Here is a 21,413-nt window from a genome sequence, read left to right on the forward strand (position 1 = left end):
AGCACGGAGGGAGCCCCCTCCCTGCCGATGCTTCCTTTAACCCCCGGTACACCGCGATCATGTTTGATCGCGGTGTCCCAGGGGTTAACGTGTCGGGGGCGGTCACACATTGTGCCGGGTGTCAGCTGTGATAATCAGCTGACACCCGGCCGCGATCAGCTGCGCTCCCCCCGTGAGCGCAGCTGATCGCATTAGACGTACTATTCCGTCCTTGGGACTTAGGTCCCAGGTCACATGGACGGAATAGTACGTCTAATGTAGGAAAGGGGTTGATGGACCTGACAGATATCCCGCATTATCAGATATTATCAGTATTAACATTAGTTTTTTTCATGTTTCACATAGAAGCTTATAGGGAAAAAAACACCAAAATTCGCACAGTTCAGCAGCGTCTTCAGCCTCCCAGCGATCGCAGATCGCATGAAATCACATCCACTTTTCTTGCACATATAGGCCGTAGCGTAAATGCTGTGTCTTCCGCTGATTTTTTTTGGGGGGCAGAAATTCTGCTACGTTTAACTGTGTGAATAAATGCTGGGCAGGGTGCAATAGTTGACTGCTTTGTCTCCCATCCTTATAGGACCCCTAGCATGGTCCGCTGAGCTTTGAATGATCTTTTAATAGGCTTGGATTCTGATAAATAGTTGTTGCAATAATCGCTGGAACCAAGTCCTAGTGGCAGGGCTACAACCCACCTCCCCATAAAATAGAATGTACCCCCCATAAGAATATAATACAACCCACCTCCCCATAGAATATAATGTACCCCCCATAGAATACAGTACAGCCCACCTCCCCATAGAATATAATGTACCCCCCCATAGAATATAATACAACCCACCTCCCCATAGAATATAATGTACCCCCCATAGAATATAGTACAGCCCACCTCCCCATAGAATATAATGTACCCCCCCATAGAATATAATACAACCCACCTCCCCATAGAATATAATGTACCCCCCATAGAATATAATACAACCCACCTCCCCATAGAATATAATGTACCCCCCATAGAATATAGTACAGCCCACCTCCCCATAGAATATAATGTACCCCCCATAGAATATAGTACAGCCCACCTCCCCATAGAATATAATGTAGCACCCCATAGAAAATAATGTACCCCCCATAGAATATAGTACAGCCCACCTCCCCATAGAATATAATGTAGCACCCCATAGAATATAGTACAGCCCACCTCCCCATAGAATATAATGTAGCACCCCATAGAATATAGTACAGCCCACCTCCCCATAGAATATAATGTACCCCCCATAGAATATAGTACAGCCCACCTCCCCATAGAATATAATGTAGCACCCCACAGAATATAATGTATCTTCCCCCCGGTGTGTATATGTACACGCCGGTCTCCTCATCACCACCGGTGAAGCCGCTGCTGGCACAGAGCTGACATCGTGCAGATGGCCCCGATCACATCAGACAGCGCCGCCCTTTGCTCTCCAATAGAATAGCGTCGTAGTGCGGTATGCGCGCATGCTACGACTCCGGCGACACGGTCCGCAGGAGGATTCTGACAGAAGGACACATGTCCGGTCATATTATAGATATATAGTCACGAGCGAACGGGTTGACACCCTTTAAACTGTTCCAGAAAATGAGTGCAATTTACACTTGTTTTGTTCTATACCTGTTACTTATCAAAAAGTGTGTGCAGTGCGGTGGCTGGGCGCAGGCAGGCGCACATGGAGGGAGGGACCGCCGGAATAGGCAGCTGCTGTCACCGTCGCGATCCCACCAGCCTCCGAAGCCCACTGGTCTACATCCAGACACCACCGCACACATCTCTATAAGCAGACCTCAGCGCTATTTATGTCCCAGTAATGGCCAACCACTATAAATTATGGAGATTTTTTAAAATGCCACCAGAGTGATCTTCTGACAAACTGAACATCCCTGTTGTCAAAATGTCCCGCCCCTGCTGTGTATTCTGGAGAAACTAGGTGACACGTTTGTGTTTCCTGCAGCTCATTTGCATATATGGATGAGCAAGCGCTGTGATTGGCTGCTGTAGAATCATAGTATGTTTCAGTTGGAAGAGAGGTCAAAGGCCATCGTGTCTGTCCGCCTGCTGCTCAATGCAGCAATGGCAGGATTCACTAAACCCTCTCAGACAGATGTCTGTCCAGCCTCTGGGTGAACAGTCCCACCGAAGGAGAACTCGTCACCTCCTCTGGTGGCCGCCTGTTCCACTCATTGCTCACCCTCACTGTCAAAAAGTTTTTTTCTAATGTGTATCTTTTCCCTTTCATCCCATTGCTTCTCGTGCTTCCATGTGCAAATGAGAATAAGGATGATCCCTCTACATTGGGGCAACCCTTCAGATATTGGTGTCCTCCATCTTATAGAAGGGAACGCCTTTCCGACAGAACAGGCTGACTGAACGTGACGGCCGTCGCCATGATCCCTATGGCCGGCGCATACACACTGCTATGTTGCTGATGTTGTAGCACATTACTTCAATGAAATATTAATGGTGCTGACACGTGCCGGATTATCAGACGTTGTCAGTATTAATCGTGGTGACAGGTGCCGGATTATCAGATGTTGTAAGTATTAATCGTGCTGACACGTGCCGGATTATCAGATGTTGTCAGTATTAATCGTGCTGACACGTGCCGGATTATCAGATATCATGAGTATTAATGGACCTGAAACATGTGCCAGATTATCAGATGTTATCGGTATTAATGGTGCTTACAGATGCTGGATTATCAGATGTTATCAGTATTAATGGTGTTGACAGGTGCCGGATTATCAGACTTCATCAGTATTAATGGTGCTGACACGTGCCGGATTATCAGATGTCAGTATTAATCGTGCTGACAGGTGCCGGATTATCAGATGTTGTCAGTATTAATCGTGCTGGATTATCAGATGTTGTCAGTATTAATCGTGCTGACACGTGCCGGATTATCAGATGTTGTCAGTATTAATCGTGCTGACAGGTGCCGGATTATCAGATATCATGAGTATTAATGGACCTGACAAATGCCGGATTATCAGATGTTGTCAGTATTAATCGTGGTGACAGGTGCCGGATTATCAGATGTTGTCAGTATTAATCGTGCCTACACGTGCCGGATTATCAGATGTTGTCAGTATTAATCGTGCTGACACGTGCCGGATTATCAGATATCATGAGTATTAATGGACCTGACAAATGCCAGATTATCAGATGTTATCGGTATTAATGGTGCATACAGATGCTGGATTATCAGATGTTATCAGTATTAATGGTGTTGACAGGTGCCGGATTATCAGACTTCATCAGTATTAATGGTGCTGACACGTGCCGGATTATCAGATGTTGTCAGTATTAATCGTGCTGACAGGTGCGGGATTATCAGATGTTGTCAGTATTAATCGTGCCGGATTATCAGATGTTGTCAGTACTAATCGTGCTGACACGTGCCGGATTATCAGATGTTGTCAGTACTAATCGTGCTGACACGTGCAGGATTATCAGATGTTGTCAGTATTAATCGTGCTGACACGTGCCGGATTATCAGATGTTGTCAGTATTAATCGTGCTGACACGTGCCGGAATAACAGATATCATGAGTATTAATGAGCCTGACAAATGCCAGATTATCAGATGTTATCGGTATTAATGGTGCTTACAGATGCTGGATTATCAGATGTTATCAGTATTAATGGTGTTGACAGGTGCCGGATTATCAGACTTCATCAGTATTAATGGTGCTGACACGTGCCGGATTATCAGATGTTGTCAGTATTAATCGTGCTGACATGTGCCGGATTATCAGATGTTGTCAGTATTAATCGTGCTGACAGGTGCCGGATTATCAGATATCATGAGTATTAATGGACCTGACAAATGCCGGATTATCAGATGTTATCGGTATTAATGGTGCTTACAGATGCTGGATTATCAGATGTTATCAGTATTAATGGTGTTGACAGGTGCCGGATTATCAGACTTCATCAGTATTAACCCCTTAACCCCCAAGGGTGGTTGGCACGTTAATGACCGGGCCAATTTTGACAATTCTTACCCCTGTCCCTTTAAGAGGTCATAACTCTGGAACGCTTCCATGGATCCCGCCGGTGATTCTGACATTGCTTTTTTCTCACGACATAGTGTACTTCGTAGGGATATACTATTGAAGAGAAATAGCGCAATAGTGCATTATCCAGTGTAGGTATATCAATTTAAAAATAATACACTCACCAGATGGAGCTTGTAATAAGCATGGAGGATTCGCTGCTGCAGAAACCACAGATCCACGATGGACCAACGTAGAAGATGCAGGATAGGAGAAAAAGTGGTCAGACAATCCGCGCTGCAAATCACTTTGAACCCCCAAAGGGCTTCACAGAAGTTTATAACGTGCAGCCATCCAATTAAAGACATCATATTTTTTCCACAAAAATGATCTTTTCACCCCCAATTTTTATTTTCCCAAGAGTAACAGGACCCCAAAAGTTATTGTGCAATTCATCCTGAGTACGCTGATACCCCATATATGGGGGTAAACCACCATTTGGGCACATGGCAGAGCTCGGAAGGGAAGCAGCGCCATTTAACTTTTTTGGCTGGAATTGAGATCGGACGCCATGTCGCGTTTGGAAAGCCCCTGAAGTGCCAAAACAGTGGAAACCCCCCAATTCTAACTCCCACCCTAACCCTAGCCCTGACCCTAGCTCTGACCCTAGCCCTAATGGGAAAATGGAAATAAATACATTTTTTTTTTATTTTATTATTTTTGCCTAACTAAGGGGGTGATAAAGGGGGGGTTTGATTTACTATTTATGGCGGGTTTTAATTTTTGGCAGCTGTCATACGCTAAAAGACGCTTTTTATTGTAAAAATAGTTTATGCATCACCACATTTTGAGAGCTATAATTTTTCCTTATTTTGACCCACCAAGTCATGTGAGGTCATATTTTTTGCGGGACGAGTTGACGTTTTTATTGGTACCATTTTCGGGCACGTGACATTTTTTGGTCGCTTTTTACTCCGATTTTTGGGACGCAATATGAACAAAAACCAGCTTTTCAGGAATTTCTTTTGGGGGGGGGGGTGCGTTTACACCGTTCCGCGTGCGGTAAAATTGATAAGGCGCTTTTATTCTTCGGGTCAGTATGATTACAGCGATACCTCTTTTATGTCTTTTTTTATGTTTTGGCGGTTTTATGCTATGAAAAATTTTTTTTTATAAAAAATAATTATTTTTGCATCGCTTTATTCTGCGAGCTATAACTTTTTTATTTTTTCTCTGATGATGCTGTGTGGTGGCTCGTTTGGTGCGGGACAAGATGTCGTTTTCAGCGGTACCATGGATATTTATATGCGTCTTTTTGATCGCGCGTTATTGCACTTTTTGTTCGTCGGTATGATAATAAATCATTAATTTTTGCGTCGTTTTTTATTTTTTAAGGGGAACGCTAAAGGGGTTAACTAATGGGACAGTTTTATAGGGTGGGTCATTACGGACGCGGCGATAACAAATAGGTGTACTTTTATTGTTTTTCTGTTTCTTTATTTTCAAAAAATGAATTTATTAGGGAATAATTTTTTTTCTTATTTATTTAACGATTTTATTAAAATTATTTTTACACTTTTTGTTTTTTACTTTATTATAATGTCCCATGGGGGACATCACTGTCCTGTGACAGATCGCTGATCTGTCACATCACAGATCGCTGTGACAGATCAGCGATCTGTCACAGGCACTGCTGCAGGCTTCCTCATGCCTGCGCTCTGCGGGCAGTGAGGAAGCCAGCTCCCTGCAGGCCCCCGAAGGTCCCCGTCGCCATATTGGATCCGGGGACCTGCAGGAAAGGCGACCCCCGCAGCGGCGCTGCACATCGCGCTGCTGTGGGGGTCGCAGGGAAGCACGGAGGGAGCCCCCTCCCTGCCGATGCTTCCTTTAACCCCCGGTACACCGCGATCATGTTTGATCGCGGTGTCCCAGGGGTTAACGTGTCGGGGGCGGTCACACATTGTGCCGGGTGTCAGCTGTGATAATCAGCTGACACCCGGCCGCGATCAGCTGCGCTCCCCCTGTGAGCGCAGCTGATCGCATTAGACGTACTATTCCGTCCTTGGGACTTAGGTCCCAGGTCACATGGACGGAATAGTACGTCTAATGTAGGAAAGGGGTTGATGGACCTGACAGATACCGGATTATCAGATATTATCAGTATTAACATTAGTTTTTTTCATGTTTCACATAGAAGCTTATAGGGAAAAAAACACCAAAATTCGCACAGTTCAGCAGCGTCTTCAGCCTCCCAGCGATCGCAGATCGCATGAAATCACATCCACTTTTCTTGCACATATAGGCCGTAGCGTAAATGCTGTGTCTTCCGCTGATTTTTTTGGGGGGGCAGAAATTCTGCTACGTTTAACTGTGTGAATAAATGCTAGGCAGGGTGCAATAGTTGACTGCTTTGTCTCCCATCCTTATAGGACCCCTAGCATGGTCCGCTGAGCTTTGAATGATCTTTTAATAGGCTTGGATTCTGATAAATAGTTGTTGCAATAATCGCTGGAACCAAGTCCTAGTGGCAGGGCTACAACCCACCTCCCCATAAAATATAATGTACCCCCCATAAGAATATAATACAACCCACCTCCCCATAGAATATAATGTACCCCCCATAGAATATAGTACAGCCCACCTCCCCATAGAATATAATGTACCCCCCCATAGAATATAATACAACCCACCTCCCCATAGAATATAATGTACCCCCCATAGAATATAGTACAGCCCACCTCCCCATAGAATATAATGTACCCCCATAGAATATAATACAACTCACCTCCCCATAGAATATAATGTACCCCCATAGAATATAATACAACCCACCTCCCCATAGAATATAATGTACCCCCCATAGAATATAGTACAGCCCACCTCCCCATAGAATATAATGTACCCCCCATAGAATATAGTACAGCCAACCTCCCCATAGAATATAATGTAGCACCCCATAGAAAATAATGTACCCCCCATAGAATATAGTACAGCCCACCTCCCCATAGATTATAATGTAGCACCCCATAGAATATAGTACAGCCCACCTCCCCATAGAATATAATGTAGCACCCCATAGAATATAGTACAGCCCACCTCCCCATAGAATATAATGTACCCCCCATAGAATATAGTACAGCCCACCTCCCCATAGAATATAATGTAGCACCCCACAGAATATAATGTATCTCCCCCCCGGTGTGTATATGTACACGCCGGTCTCCTCATCACCACCGGTGAAGCCGCTGCTGGCACAGAGCTGACATCGTGCAGATGGCCCCGATCACATCAGACAGCGCCGCCCTTTGCTCTCCAATAGAATAGCGTCGTAGTGCGGTATGCGCGCATGCTACGACTCTGGCGACACGGTCCGCAGGAGGATTCTGACAGAAGGACACATGTCCGGTCATATTATAGATATATAGTCACGAGCGAACGGGTTGACACCCTTTAAACTGTTCCAGAAAATGAGTGCAATTTACACTTGTTTTGTTCTATACCTGTTACTTATCAAAAAGTGTGTGCAGTGCGGTGGCTGGGCGCAGGCAGGCGCACGTGGAGGGAGGGACCGCCGGAATGGGCAGCTGCTGTCACCGTCGCGATCCCACCAGCCTCCGAAGCCCACTGGTCTACATCCAGACACCACCGCACACATCTCTATAAGCAGACCTCAGCGCTATTTATGTCCCAGTAATGGCCAACCACTATAAATTATGGAGATTTTTTAAAATGCCACCAGAGTGATCTGCTGACAAACTGAACATCCCTGTTGTCAAAATGTCCCGCCCCTGCTGTGTATTTTGGAGAAACTAGGTGACACGTTTGTGTTTCCTGCAGCTCATTTGCATATATGGATGAGCAAGCGCTGTGATTGGCTGCTGTAGAATCCTAGTATGTTTCAGTTGGAAGAGAGGTCAAAGGCCATCGTGTCTGTCCGCCTGCTGCTCAATGCAGCAATGGCAGGATTCACTAAACCCTCTCAGACAGATGTCTGTCCAGCCTCTGGGTGAACAGTCCCACCGAAGGAGAACTCGTCACCTCCTCTGGTGGCCGCCTGTTCCACTCATTGCTCACCCTCACTGTCAAAAAGTTTTTTTCTAATGTGTATCTTTTCCCTTTCATCCCATTGCTTCTCGTGCTTCCATGTGCAAATGAGAATAAGGATGATCCCTCTACATTGGGGCAACCCTTCAGATATTGGTGTCCTCCATCTTATAGAAGGGAACGCCTTTCCGACAGAACAGGCTGACTGAACGTGACGGCCGTCGCCATGATCCCTATGGCCGGCGCATACACACTGCTATGTTGCTGATGTTGTAGCACATTACTTCAATGAAATATTAATGATGCTGACACGTGCCGGATTATCAGACGTTGTCAGTATTAATCGTGGTGACAGGTGCCGGATTATCAGATGTTGTAAGTATTAATCGTGCTGACACGTGCCGGATTATCAGATGTTGTCAGTATTAATCGTGCTGACACGTGCCGGATTATCAGATATCATGAGTATTAATGGACCTGAAACATGTGCCAGATTATCAGATGTTATCGGTATTAATGGTGCTTACAGATGCTGGATTATCAGATGTTATCAGTATTAATGGTGTTGACAGGTGCCGGATTATCAGACTTCATCAGTATTAATGGTGCTAACACGTGCCGGATTATCAGATGTTGTCAGTATTAATCGTGCTGACAGGTGCCGGATTATCAGATGTTGTCAGTATTAATCGTGCCGGATTATCAGATGTTGTCAGTATTAATCGTGGTGACAGGTGCCGGATTATCAGATGTTGTCAGTATTAATCGTGCCTACACGTGCCGGATTATCAGATGTTGTCAGTATTAATCATGCTGACACGTGCCGGATTATCAGATATCATGAGTATTAATGGACCTGACAAATGCCAGATTATCAGATGTTATCGGTATTAATGGTGCTTACAGGTGCCGGATTATCAGACTTCATCAGTATTAATGGTGCTGACACGTGCCGGATTATCAGATGTTGTCAGTATTAATCGTGCTGACAGGTGCGGGATTATCAGATGTTGTCAGGATTAATCGTGCCGGATTATCAGATGTTGTCAGTACTAATCGTGCTGACACGTGCCGGATTATCAGATGTTGTCAGTACTAATCGTGCTGACACGTGCCGGATTATCAGATGTTGTCAGTATTAATGGTGCTGACACGTGCCGGAATAACAGATATCATGAGTATTAATGAGCCTGACAAATGCCAGATTATCAGATGTTATCGGTATTAATGGTGCTTACAGATGCTGGATTATCAGATGTTATCAGTATTAATGGTGTTGACAGGTGCCGGATTATCAGACTTCATCAGTATTAATGGTGCTGACACGTGCCGGATTATCAGATGTTGTCAGTATTAATCGTGCTGACACGTGCCGGATTATCAGATGTTGTCAGTATTAATCGTGCTGACAGGTGCCGGATTATCAGATATCATGAGTATTAATGGACCTGACAAATGCCCGATTTTCAGATGTTATCGGTATTAATGGTGCTTACAGATGCTGGATTATCAGATGTTATCAGTATTAATGGTGTTGACAGGTGCCGGATTATCAGACTTCATCAGTATTAACCCCTTAACCCCCAAGGGTGGTTGGCACGTTAATGACCGGGCCAATTTTGACAATTCTTACCACTGTCCCTTTAAGAGGTCATAACTCTGGAACGCTTCCATGGATCCCGCCGGTGATTCTGACATTGCTTTTTTCTCACGACATAGTGTACTTCGTAGGGATATACTATTGAAGAGAAATAGCGCAATAGTGCATTATCCAGTGTAGGTATATCAATTTAAAAATAATACACTCACCAGATGGAGCTTGTAATAAGCATGGAGGATTCGCTGCTGCAGAAACCACAGATCCACGAGGGACCAACGTAGAAGATGCAGGAGAGGAGAAAAAGTGGTCAGACAATCCGCGCTGCAAATCACTTTGAACCCCCAAAGGGCTTCACAGAAGTTTATAACGTGCAGCCATCCAATTAAAGACATCATATTTTTTCCACAAAAATGATCTTTTCACCCCCAATTTTTATTTTCCCAAGAGTAACAGGACCCCAAAAGTTATTGTGCAATTCATCCTGAGTACGCTGATACCCCATATATGGGGGTAAACCACTATTTGGGCACATGGCAGAGCTCGGAAGGGAAGCAGCGCCATTTAACTTTTTTGGCTGGAATTGAGATCGGACGCCATGTCGCGTTTGGAAAGCCCCTGAAGTGCCAAAACAGTGGAAACCCCCCAATTCTAACTCCCTCCCTAACCCTAGCCCTAACCCTAGCTCTGACCCTAGCCCTAATGGGAAAATGGAAATAAATACATTTTTTTTTTATTTTATTATTTTTGCCTAACTAAGGGGGTGATAAAGGGGGGGTTTGATTTACTATTTATGGCGGGTTTTAATTTTTGGCAGCTGTCATACGCTAAAAGACGCTTTTTATTGTAAAAATAGTTTATGCATCACCACATTTTGAGAGCTATAATTTTTCCTTATTTTGACCCACCGAGTCATGTGAGGTCATATTTTTTGCGGGATGAGTTGACGTTTTTATTGGTACCATTTTCGGGCACGTGACATTTTTTGGTCGCTTTTTACTCCGATTTTTGGGACGCAGTATGAACAAAAACCAGCTTTTCAGGAATTTCTTTTGTGGGGGGGTGCGTTTACACCGTTCCGCGTGCGGTAAAATTGATAAGGCGCTTTTATTCTTCGGGTCAGTATGATTACAGCGATACATCTTTTATGTCTTTTTTTATGTTTTGGCGGTTTTATGCTATGAAAATTTTTTTTTATAAAAAATAATTATTTTTGCATCGCTTTATTCTGCGAGCTATAACTTTTTTATTTTTTCTCTGATGATGCTGTGTGGTGGCTCGTTTGTTGCGGGACAAGATGTCGTTTTCAGCGGTACCATGGATATTTATATGCGTCTTTTTGATCGCGCGTTATTGCACTTTTTGTTCGTCGGTATGATAATAAATCATTAATTTTTGCGTCGTTTTTTATTTTTTAAGGGGAACGCTAAAGGGGTTAACTAATGGGACAGTTTTATAGGGTGGGTCATTACGGACGCGGCGATAACAAATAGGTGTACTTTTATTGTTTTTCTGTTTCTTTATTTTCAAAAAATGAATTTATTAGGGAATAATTTTTTTTCTTATTTATTTAACGATTTTATTAAAATTATTTTTACACTTTTTGTTTTTTACTTTATTATAATGTCCCATGGGGGACATCACTGTCCTGTGACAGATCGCTGATCTGTCACATCACAGATCGCTGTGACAGATCAGCGATCTGTCACAGGCACTGCTGCAGGCTTCCTCATGCCTGCGCTCTGCGGGCAGTGAGGAAGCCAGCTCCCTGCAGGCCCCCGAAGGTCCCCGTCGCCATATTGGATCCGGGGACCTGCAGGAAAGGCGACCCCCGCAGCGGCGCTGCACATCGCGCTGCTGTGGGGGTCGCAGGGAAGCACGGAGGGAGCCCCCTCCCTGCCGATGCTTCCTTTAACCCCCGGTACACCGCGATCATGTTTGATCGCGGTGTGCCAGGGGTTAACGTGTCGGGGGCGGTCACACATTGTGCCGGGTGTCAGCTGTGATAATCAGCTGACACCCGGCCGCGATCAGCTGCGCTCCCCCCGTGAGCGCAGCTGATCGCATTAGACGTACTATTCCGTCCTTGGGACTTAGGTCCCAGGTCACATGGACGGAATAGTACGTCTAATGTAGGAAAAGGGTTGATGGACCTGACAGATACCGGATTATCAGATATTATCAGTATTAACATTAATTTTTTTCATGTTTCACATAGAAGCTTATAGGGAAAAAAAGACCAAAATTCGCACAGTTCAGCAGCGTCTTCAGCCTCCCAGCGATCGCAGATCGCATGAAATCACATCCACTTTTCTTGCACATATAGGCCGTAGCGTAAATGCTGTGTCTTCCGCTGATTTTTTGGGGGGGGCAGAAATTCTGCTACGTTTAACTGTGTGAATAAATGCTGGGCAGGGTGCAATAGTTGACTGCTTTGTCTCCCATCCTTATAGGACCCCTAGCATGGTCCGCTGAGCTTTGAACTTTTAATAGGCTTGGATTCTGATAAATAGTTGTTGCAATAATCGCTGGAATCAAGTCCTAGTGGCAGGGCTACAACCCACCTCCCCATAAAATATAATGTACCCCCCATAAGAATATAATACAACCCACCTCCCCATAGAATATAATGTACCCCCCATAGAATATAGTACAGCCCACCTCCCCATAGAATATAATGTACCCCCCCATAGAATATAATACAACCCACCTCCCCATAGAATATAATGTACCCCCCATAGAATATAGTACAGCCCACCTCCCCATAGAATATAAAGTACCCCCCCCATAGAATATAATACAACCCACCTCCCCATAGAATATAATGTACCCCCCCATAGAATATAATACAACCCACCTCCCCATAGAATATAATGTACCCCCCATAGAATATAGTACAGCCCACCTCCCCATAGAATATAATGTACCCCCCTAGAATATAATACAACCCACCTCCCCATAGAATATAATGTACCCCCCATAGAATATAGTACAGCCCACCTCCCCATAGAATATAATGTACCCCCCATAGAATATAGTACAGCCCACCTCCCCATAGAATATAATGTAGCACCCCATAGAAAATAATGTACCCCCCATAGAATATAGTACAGCCCACCTCCCCATAGAATATAATGTAGCACCCCATAGAATATAGTACAGCCCACCTCCCCATAGAATATAATGTACCCCCATAGAATATAGTACAGCCCACCTCCCCATAGAATATAATGTAGCACCCCACAGAATATAATGTATCTCCCCCCCGGTGTGTATATGTACACGCCGGTCTCCTCATCACCACCGGTGAAGCCGCTGCTGGCACAGAGCTGACATCGTGCAGATGGCCCCGATCACATCAGACAGCGCCGCCCTTTGCTCTCCAATAGAATAGCGTCGTAGTGCGGTATGCGCGCATGCTACGACTCCGGCGACACGGTCCGCAGGAGGATTCTGACAGAAGGACACATGTCCGGTCATATTATAGATATATAGTCACGAGCGAACGGGTTGACACCCTTTAAACTGTTCCAGAAAATGAGTGCAATTTACACTTGTTTTGTTGTATACCTGTTACTTATCAAAAAGTGTGTGCAGTGCGGTGGCTGAGCGCAGGCAGGCGCACGTGGAGGGAGGGACCGCCGGAATAGGCAGCTGCTGGATCAGACTATATTGCAACATGGGCAGCTGCTGTCACCGTCGTGATCCCACCAGCCTCCGAAGCCCACTGGTCTACATCCAGACACCACCGCACACATCTCTATAAGCAGACCTCAGCGCTACTTATGTCCCAGTAATGGCCAACCACTATAAATTATGGAGATTTTTTAAAATGCCACCAGAGTGATCTGCTGACAAACTGAATATCCCTGTTGTCAAAATGTCCCGCCCCTGCTGTGTATTTTGGAGAAACTAGGTGACACGTTTGTGTTTCCTGCAGCTCATTTGCATATATGGATGAGCAAGCGCTGTGATTGGCTGCTGTAGAATCCTAGTATGTTTCAGTTGGAAGAGAGGTCAAAGGCCATCGTGTCTGTCCGCCTGCTGCTCAATGCAGCAATGGCAGGATTCACTAAACCCTCTCAGACAGATGTCTGTCCAGCCTCTGGGTGAACAGTCCCACCGAAGGAGAACTCGTCACCTCCTCTGGTGGCCGCCTGTTCCACTCATTGCTCACCCTCACTGTCAAAAAGTTTTTTCCTAATGTGTATCTTTTCCCTTTCATCCCATTGCTTCTCGTGCTTCCATGTGCAAATGAGAATAAGGATGATCCCTCTACATTGGGGCAACCCTTCAGATATTGGTGTCCTCCATCTTATAGAAGGGAACGCCTTTCCGACAGAACAGGCTGACTGAACGTGACGGCCGTCGCCATGATCCCTATGGCCGGCGCATACACACTGCTATGTTGCTGATGTTGTAGCACATTACTTCAATGAAATATTAATGGTGCTGACACGTGCCGGATTATCAGACGTTGTCAGTATTAATCGTGGTGACAGGTGCCGGATTATCAGATGTTGTAAGTATTAATCGTGCTGACACGTGCTGGATTATCAGATGTTGTCAGTATTAATCGTGCTGACACGTGCCGGATTATCAGATATCATGAGTATTAATGGACCTGAAACATGTGCCAGATTATCAGATGTTATCGGTATTAATGGTGCTTACAGATGCTGGATTATCAGATGTTATCAGTATTAATGGTGTTGACAGGTGCCGGATTATCAGACTTCATCAGTATTAATGGTGCTGACACGTGCCGGATTATCAGATGTTGTCAGTATTAATCGTGCTGACAGGTGCCGGATTATCAGATGTTGTCAGTATTAATCGTGCCGGATTATCAGATGTTGTCAGTATTAATCGTGCTGACACGTGCCGGATTATCAGATGTTGTCAGTATTAATCGTGCTGACAGGTGCCGGATTATCAGATATCATGAGTATTAATGGACCTGACAAATGCCGGATTATCAGATGTTGTCAGTATTAATCGTGGTGACAGGTGCCGGATTATCAGATGTTGTCAGTATTAATCGTGCCTACACGTGCCGGATTATCAGATGTTGTCAGTATTAATCGTGCTGACACGTGCCGGATTATCAGATATCATGAGTATTAATGGACCTGACAAATGCCAGATTATCAGATGTTATCGGTATTAATGGTGCTTACAGATGCTGGATTATCAGATGTTATCAGTATTAATGGTGTTGACAGGTGCCGGATTATCAGACTTCATCAGTATTAATGGTGCTGACACGTGCCGGATTATCAGATGTTGTCAGTATTAATCGTGCTGACAGGTGCGGGATTATCAGATGTTGTCAGTATTAATCGTGCCGGATTATCAGATGTTGTCAGTACTAATCGTGCTGACACGTGCCGGATTATCAGATGTTGTCAGTATTAATCGTGCTGACACGTGCCGGAATAACAGATATCATGAGTATTAATGAGCCTGACAAATGCCAGATTATCAGATGTTATCAGTATTAATGGTGCTTACAGATGCTGGATTATCAGATGTTATCAGTATTAATGGTGTTGACAGGTGCCGGATTATCAGACTTCATCAGTATTAACCCCTTAACCTCCAAGGGTGGTTGGCACGTTAATGACCGGGCCAATTTTGACAATTCTTACCCCTGTCCCTTTAAGAGGTCATAACTCTGGAACGCTTCCATGGATCCCGCCGGTGATTCTGACATTGCTTTTTTCTCACGACATAGTGTACTTCGTAGGGATTTACTATTGAAGAGAAATAGCGCAATAGTGCATTATCCAGTGTAGGTATATCAATTTAAAAATAATACACTCACCAGATGGAGCTTGTAATAAGCATGGAGGATTCGCTGCTGCAGAGACCACAGATCCACGAGGGACCAACGTAGAAGATGCAGGAGAGGAGAAAAAGTGGTCAGACAATCCGCGCTGCAAATCACTTTGAACCCCCAAAGGGCTTCACAGAAGTTTATAACGTGCAGCCATCCAATTAAAGACATCATATTTTTTCCACAAAAATGATCTTTTCACCCCCAATTTTTATTTTCCCAAGAGTAACAGGACCCCAAAAGTTATTGTGCAATTCATCCTGAGTACGCTGATACCCCATATATGGGGGTAAACCACTATTTGGGCACATGGCAGAGCTCGGAAGGGAAGCAGCGCCATTTAACTTTTTTGGCTGGAATTGAGATCGGACGCCATGTCGCGTTTGGAAAGCCCCTGAAGTGCCAAAACAGTGGAAACCCCCCAATTCTAACTCCCACCCTAACCCTAGCCCTGACCCTAGCTCTGACCCTAGCCCTAATGGGAAAATGGAAATAAATACATTTTTTTTTTATTTTATTATTTTTGCCTAACTAAGGGGGTGATAAAGGGGGGGTTTGATTTACTATTTATGGCGGGTTTTAATTTTTGGCAGCTGTCATACGCTAAAAGACGCTTTTTATTGTAAAAATAGTTTATGCATCACCACATTTTGAGAGCTATAATTTTTTCCTTATTTTGACCCACCGAGTCATGTGAGGTCATATTTTTTGCGGGACGAGTTGACGTTTTTATTGGTACCATTTTCGGGCACGTGACATTTTTTGGTCGCTTTTTACTCCGATTTTTGGGACTCAGTATGAACAAAAACCAGCTTTTCAGGAATTTCTTTTGGGGGGGGCGTTTACACCGTTCCGCGTGCGGTAAAATTGATAAGGCGCTTTTATTCTTCGGGTCAGTATGATTACAGCGATACCTCTTTTATGTCTTTTTTTATGTTTTGGCGGTTTTATGCTATGAAAATTTTTTTTTATAAAAAATAATTATTTTTGCATCGCTTTATTCTGCGAGCTATAACTTTTTTATTTTTTCTCTGATGATGCTGTGTGGTGGCTCGTTTGTTGCGGGACAAGATGTCGTTTTCAGCGGTACCATGGATATTTATATGCGTCTTTTTGATCGCGCGTTATTGCACTTTTTGTTCGTCGGTATGATAATAAATCATTAATTTTTGCGTCGTTTTTTATTTTTTAAGGGGAACGCTAAAGGGGTTAACTAATGGGACAGTTTTATAGGGTGGGTCATTACGGACGCGGCGATAACAAATAGGTGTACTTTTATTTGTTTTCTGTTTCTTTATTTTCAAAAAATGAATTTATTAGGGAATAATTTTTTTTCTTATTTATTTAACGATTTTATTAAAATTATTTTTACACTTTTTGTTTTTTACTTTATTATAATGTCCCATGGGGGACATCACTGTCCTGTGACAGATCGCTGATCTGTCACATCACAGATTGCTGTGACAGATCAGCGATCTGTCACAGGCACTGCTGCAGGCTTCCTCATGCCTGCGCTCTGCGGGCAGTGAGGAAGCCAGCTCCCTGCAGGCCCCCGAAGGTCCCCGTCGCCATATTGGATCCGGGGACCTGCAGGAAAGGCGACCCCCGCAGCGGCGCTGCACATCGCGCTGCTGTGGGGGTCGCAGGGAAGCACGGAGGGAGCCCCCTCCCTGCCGATGCTTCCTTTAACCCCCGGTACACCGCGATCATGTTTGATCGCGGTGTGCCAGGGGTTAACGTGTCGGGGGCGGTCACACATTGTGCCGGGTGTCAGCTGTGATAATCAGCTGACACCCGGCCGCGATCAGCTGCGCTCCCCCCGTGAGCGCAGCTGATCGCATTAGACGTACTATTCCGTCCTTGGGACTTAGGTCCCAGGTCACATGGACGGAATAGTACGTCTAATGTAGGAAAGGGGTTGATGGACCTGACAGATATCCCGGATTATCAGATATTATCAGTATTAACATTAGTTTTTTTCATGTTTCACATAGAAGCTTATAGGGAAAAAAAACACCAAAATTCGCACAGTTCAGCAGCGTCTTCAGCCTCCCAGCGATCGCAGATCGCATGAAATCACATCCACTTTTCTTGCACATATAGGCCGTAGCGTAAATGCTGTGTCTTCCGCTGATTTTTTTTGGGGGGGCAGAAATTCTGCTACGTTTAACTGTGTGAATAAATGCTGGGCAGGGTGCAATAGTTGACTGCTTTGTCTCCCATCCTTATAGGACCCCTAGCATGGTCCGCTGAGCTTTGAATGATCTTTTAATAGGCTTGGATTCTGATAAATAGTTGTTGCAATAATCGCTGGAACCAAGTCCTAGTGGCAGGGCTACAACCCACCTCCCCATAAAATATAATGTACCCCCCATAAGAATATAATACAACCCACCTCCCCATAGAATATAATGTACCCCCCATAGAATATAGTACAGCCCACCTCCCCATAGAATATAATGTACCCCCCATAGAATATAATACAACCCACCTCCCCATAGAATATAATGTACCCCCCATAGAATATAGTACAGCCCACCTCCCCATAGAATATAATGTACCCCCTATAGAATATAGTACAGCCCACCTCCCCATAGAATATAATGTAGCACCCCATAGAAAATAATGTACCCCCCATAGAATATAGTACAGCCCACCTCCCCATAGAATATAATGTAGCACCCCATAGAATATAGTACAGCCCACCTCCCCATAGAATATAATGTAGCACCCCATAGAATATAGTACAGCCCACCTCCCCATAGAATATAATGTAGCACCCCATAGAAAATAATGTACCCCCCATAGAATATAGTACAGCCCACCTCCCCATAGAATATAATGTAGCACCCCACAGAATATAATGTATCTCCCCCCCGGTGTGTATATGTACACGCCGGTCTCCTCATCACCACCGGTGAAGCCGCTCCTGGCACAGAGCTGACATCGTGCAGATGGCCCCGATCACATCAGACAGCGCCGCCCTTTGCTCTCCAATAGAATAGCGTCGTAGTGCGGTATGCGCGCATGCTACGACTCCGGCGACACATGTCCGGTCATATTATAGATATATAGTCACGAGCGAACGGGTTGACACCCTTTAAACTGTTCCAGAAAATGAGTGCAATTTACACTTGTTTTGTTCTATACCTGTTACTTATCAAAAAGTGTGTGCAGTGCGGTGGCTGAGAGCAGGCAGGCGCACGTGGAGGGAGGGACCGCCGGAATAGGCAGCTGCTGGATCAGACTATATTGCAACATGGGCAGCTGCTGTCACCGTCGCGACCCCAACAGCCTCCGAAGCCCACTGGTCTACATCCAGACACCACCGCACACATCTCTATAAGCAGACCTCAGCGCTATTTATGTCCCAGTAATGGCCAACCACTATAAATTATGGAGATTTTTTAAAATGCCACCAGAGTGATCTGCTGACAAACTGAACATCCCTGTTGTCAAAATGTCCCGCCCCTGCTGTGTATTTTGGAGAAACTAGGTGACACGTTTGTGTTTCCTGCAGCTCATTTGCATATATGGATGAGCAAGCGCTGTGATTGGCTGCTGTAGAATCCTAGTATGTTTCAGTTGGAAGAGAGGTCAAAGGCCATCGTGTCTGTCCGCCTGCTGCTCAATGCAGCAATGGCAGGATTCACTAAACCCTCTCAGACAGATGTCTGTCCAGCCTCTGGGTGAACAGTCCCACCGAAGGAGAACTCGTCACCTCCTCTGGTGGCCGCCTGTTCCACTCATTGCTCACCCTCACTGTCAAAAAGTTTTTTTCTAATGTGTATCTTTTCCCTTTCATCCCATTGCTTCTCGTGCTTCCATGTGCAAATGAGAATAAGGATGATCCCTCTACATTGGGGCAACCCTTCAGATATTGGTGTCCTCCATCTTATAGAAGGGAACGCCTTTCCGACAAAACAGGCTGACTGAACGTGACGGCCGTCGCCATGATCCCTATGGCCGGCGCATACACACTGCTATGTTGCTGATGTTGTAGCACATTACTTCAATGAAATATTAATGGTGCTGACACGTGCCGGATTATCAGACGTTGTCAGTATTAATCGTGGTGACAGGTGCCGGATTATCAGATGTTGTAAGTATTAATCGTGCTGACACGTGCTGGATTATCAGATGTTGTCAGTATTAATCGTGCTGACACGTGCCGGATTATCAGATATCATGAGTATTAATGGACCTGAAACATGTGCCAGATTATCAGATGTTATTGGTATTAATGGTGCTTACAGATGCTGGATTATCAGATGTTATCATTATTAATGGTGTTGACAGGTGCCGGATTATCAGATGTTGTCAGTATTAATCGTGCTGACAGGTGCCGGATTATCAGATGTTGTCAGTATTAATCGTGCCGGATTATCAGATGTTGTCAGTATTAATCGTGCTGACACGTGCCGGATTATCAGATGTTGTCAGTATTAATCGTGCTGACAGGTGCCGGATTATCAGATATCATGAGTATTAATGGACCTGACAAATGCCGGATTATCAGATGTTGTCAGTATTAATCGTGGTGACAGGTGCCGGATTATCAGATGTTGTCAGTATTAATCGTGCCTACACGTGCCGGATTATCAGATGTTGTCAGTATTAATCGTGCTGACACGTGCCGGATTATCAGATATCATGAGTATTAATGGACCTGACAAATGCCAGATTATCAGATGTTATCGGTATTAATGGTGCTTACAGATGCTGGATTATCAGATGTTATCAGTATTAATGGTGTTGACAGGTGCCGGATTATCAGACTTCATCAGTATTAATGGTGCTGACACGTGCCGGATTATCAGATGTTGTCAGTATTAATCGTGCTGACAGGTGCGGGATTATCAGATGTTGTCAGTATTTATCGTGCCGGATTATCAGATGTTGTCAGTACTAATCGTGCTGACACGTGCCGGATTATCAGATGTTGTCAGTACTAATCGTGCTGACACGTGCCGGATTATCAGATGTTGTCAGTATTAATCGTGCTGACACGTGCCGGAATAACAGATATCATGAGTATTAATGAGCCTGACAAATGCCAGATTATCAGATGTTATCGGTATTAATGGTGCTTACAGATGCTGGATTATCAGATGTTATCAGTATTAATGGTGTTGACAGGTGCCGGATTATCAGACTTCATCAGTATTAATGGTGCTGACACGTGCCGGATTATCAGATGTTGTCAGTATTAATCGTGCTGACACGTGCCGGATTATCAGATGTTGTCAGTATTAATCGTGCTGACAGGTGCCGGATTATCAGATATCATGAGTATTAATGGACCTGACAAATGACGGATTATCAGATGTTATCGGTATTAATGGTGCTTACAGATGCTGGATTATCAGATGTTATCAGTATTAATGGTGTTGACAGGTGCCGGATTATCAGACTTCATCAGTATTAACCCCTTAACCCCCAAGGGTGGTTGGCACGTTAATGACCGGGCCAATTTTGACAATTCTTACCACTGTCCCTTTAAGAGGTCATAACTCTGGAACGCTTCCATGGATCCCGCCGGTGATTCTGACATTGCTTTTTTCTCACGACATAGTGTACTTCGTAGGGATATACTATTGAAGAGAAATAGCGCAATAGTGCATTATCCAGTGTAGGTATATCAATTTAAAAATAATACACTCACCAGATGGAGCTTGTAATAAGCATGGAGGATTCGCTGCTGCAGAAACTACAGATCCACGAGGGACCAACGTAGAAGATGCAGGAGAGGAGAAAAAGTGGTCAGACAATCCGCGCTGCAAATCACTTTGAACCCCCAAAGGGCTTCACAGAAGTTTATAACGTGCAGCCATCCAATTGAAGACATCATATTTTTTCCACAAAAATGATCTTTTCACCCCCAATTTTTATTTTCCCA

The sequence above is a fragment of the Dendrobates tinctorius genome, unplaced genomic scaffold (genome assembly GCF_039654945.1).
Source record: "Dendrobates tinctorius isolate UK_male_01 unplaced genomic scaffold, ASM3965494v1 ptg000250l, whole genome shotgun sequence".
In the NCBI taxonomy this organism is placed as follows: domain Eukaryota; kingdom Metazoa; phylum Chordata; class Amphibia; order Anura; family Dendrobatidae; genus Dendrobates; species Dendrobates tinctorius.